Here is a 3520-nt window from a genome sequence, read left to right on the forward strand (position 1 = left end):
CTTATCTGTCCCCCTACATTAATATTCACACCCTGATGTAAGGAGACTGCAATCCGTGACCCTGCACCACTCTAGTTAATATCTCTGTGTGTGTGTGTGTGTGTGTGTGTGTGTGTGTGTGTGTCTGTTATATGCGTGTGTATGTGTATTCTGGTGAATGCATTGTCCCATTTATGTTTGTGTTTTTGCATGCAGTCACGCTTGCATATGTATGTTGTGTGTATGCATGTGTATTTGTATAACCATACATGCTACAGTTGTGTGTGCTTACTTACATGCAATTTAACGAATGTGTGTGTGGTCGGTGTATGGGTGGGTCTCTCTACGAGGAATAATGTGTCAGCCATGGCTAGACACTAGGTTGTATGCATGTACGTGTTGGTGTGTGTGTGTGTGTGCCTACGTGCGTGCAGTGCACTCACGTGTGTGTGTGCTTGCAAGTAAGCGTGTGTGTGCGTGTGTGCATGCAGTGCAGTGCACGCATACGCATGTGTGTGTGTTTGTGTTCAATTTCTTAATGGAACCACCGACTGAACTGGAGAGGATAGGGGAGGGACATATGATGACAGAAAAGATGGAGGGAAAGTTCGTCAAGGAGAGAGGGGGTAAAGAAAGAGAAACAGACATGACAAGAAAGAGAAAAGGAGTCAGAAATACAACGGGGGAGGGGGAGGGAGAGAGACAGACAGAGGGCGACGAGAGCGAGGGAGGGGGGGAGGGAGAGAGAGAGAGAGAGAGGGAGAGAGAGGGAGAGGGAGAGAGAGTGACAGAGGGAAGGGGAGAGGGAGAGAGAGACAGATAGAGAGAGAGGGAGGGGAGAGAGAAAGGGGAGAGAGACAGAGGGAGAGAGCGACAGAGGGAGGGGGAGAGAGACAGAAAGAGACAGGTAGAGAGAGGGAGATGGAGAGAGAGGGAGGGGAGAAAGAGAGAGGGAGGGGGGAGAGAAAGGGGGGAGAGAGACAGAGGGATAGAGCGACAGAGGGAGGGGGAGAAAGAGAGAGGGAGAGGGAGGGACAGAGAGAAAGAGAGACAGACAGACGGACAGAGGGAGGGGGGGAGAGAGGAGGGGGAGAAAGAGAGAGGGAGAGGGAGGGACAGAGAGAAAGAGAGACGGACAGAGGGAGGGGGAGAAAGAGAGAGGGAGAGGGAGGGACAGAGAGAAAGAGAGACAGACAGACGGCCAGACGGACAGAGGGAGGGGGAGAGAGAGGGAGGGGGAGAAAGAGAGAGGGAGAGGGACAGAGAGGGAGGGGGAGAAAGAGAGGGAGAGGGAGGGACAGAGAGAAAGAGAGACAGACAGACAGACAGACAACGGACAGAGGAGGGGGAGAGAGAGGGAGGGGGAGAAAGAGAGAGGAGAGGGAGAGAGAGGGAGGGGGAGAAAGAGAGAGGGAGGGACAGAGAGAAAGAGAGACGGACAGAGGGAGGGGGAGAGAGAGGGAGGGGGAGAAAGAGAGAGGGAGATGGAGGGACAGAGAGAAAGAGAGACAGACAGACAGACAGACAGACAGACAGACGGACAGAGGGAGGGAGAGAGAGGGGGAGGGGGAGAAAGAGAGAGGGAGAGGGAGGGACAGAGAGAAAGAGAGAGAGAGACAGCCAGACGGACAGAGGGAGGGATGGAGAGAGAGAGAGCGAGAGAGAGAGAGAGAGAGAGAGAGAGAGTGATGGGTGACACAGAGGGAGGATGAGAGGGTGGACAGTCCAGCAGCATCCTGCAGTAGACGTGATTACGTGGCTCAGGGGCGTTGCTGAGTGGCTTGGTTACCAGATCACTTCTAAGCCGGGCGGACAACACAGACACAGACACGCTACACAGTCCGAATCCATTTTTATCAACCAAACAATTCCGCTTGCAGAAGGACTCTGGTTAGTAGGCCACAGAACCCACACAGGACTTAACACGAGATAATACAAATGTAGTTAATCCAAGCAGTCAAGGAAAATGAAAATTGTGGCTTTGTTGGGCTCGCAGTTTCTTCCCGAAGCGTGTCTACCACGTGTCCACAGAGTAGACACAATGTCTCGGTAAGGGCCCGGATACACGTAGCAGCTACTTCTGGTTATACTACTTCCTGGAGTCCGTTTGGAGTACGCGGTTCGCACATGCGCAGTAGATCGGCGTTACGTATTTCCGGGCAAAATGGCGACGTACAGGCAAGAGGCAGAGGAACTGATTTTTTTCCCCCCTTGTATTTAGCACGATTGGAGAGAAAAGAAAAAAGAGGAAAGCAAGAAAATTATGAATTATAATTATCTACATAGAATTACAATATAATATATTATATATGATATAACTATATATACGTATATGTATAATTTTAATGACGAATTGTAGAGGGTAACGACGGACCTTCTCAGACAGCCTCCCTTCAACGTCGGCGTTCATGCCTGTTTACCAGCGCATGCGCAGTTGCGCCCTTGTCCGCGCGGACACAAAAAAAAAATTGGAGGTACGCGGATGTCCGCGCGGACCCCACGCGTACACACTCTGATGATGAAATTTACATCACGCGGACCTCCGCGGACCGTGGCGTACTCGCGGACGCGGAAAGTATATCTTGCGCTTAAGACGGCGACTACGTCATAACAGCTGGACAGATGGAGGGGAAGACTTTGGGATCAGAGAGATGTGGAGGTGTGTCACCCGCTTCCGAAAATACAACCGATTTGTTTGTTTCCTGGCTGACGCATGCGTTCAATCAACACAGCGCTCATGCTGGCCCTGCCGTGCACTGCATCGAGAATCTGTGTGTGTGTGTGTGTGTGCGTGCGTGCGTGTGTGTGTGTGTGTGTGTGTTCCTCGAATTATGCTCCACAGTGGCAAACTTGTCTTTTATATATATATATGTGGGGGTGTGCGTGCGTGTGCGTGTAAGAGAGAGAACATGTGTGTGCGTGTAAGAGGGAGTGTGTGTCCCTTTTTTACAGAAGAGGCACACACACACACACATTCTCTCTCTCTCTCTCACACACACACACACACATTCTCTCTCTCTCTCTCTCACACACACACACACACGCATTCTCTCTCTCTCTCACACACACACACACACACACACACACACATTCTCTTACACACACACACACACATTCTCTCTCTCTCTCTCACACACACACACACACGCATTCTCTCTCTCTCTCTCACACACACACACACACACATTCTCTTACACACACACACACACACACACACATTCTCTCTCTTACACACACGCACACACACATTCTCTCTCTTACACACACACACACACATTCTCTCTCTTACACACACACACACACACATTCTCTCTCTTACACACACACACACACACACACACATTCTCTCTCTTACACACACATTCTCTCTCTTACACACACACACACACACACACACACATTCTCTCTCTTACTCTCACACACACACACACACACACACACACATTCTCTCTCTTACACACACATTCTCTCTCTTACACACACACACACACACACATTCTCTCTCTCTTACTCACACACACACACACACACACACACACAC

Source organism: Lampris incognitus, chromosome 20 (genome assembly GCF_029633865.1).
Source record: "Lampris incognitus isolate fLamInc1 chromosome 20, fLamInc1.hap2, whole genome shotgun sequence".
NCBI lineage: Eukaryota > Metazoa > Chordata > Actinopteri > Lampriformes > Lampridae > Lampris > Lampris incognitus.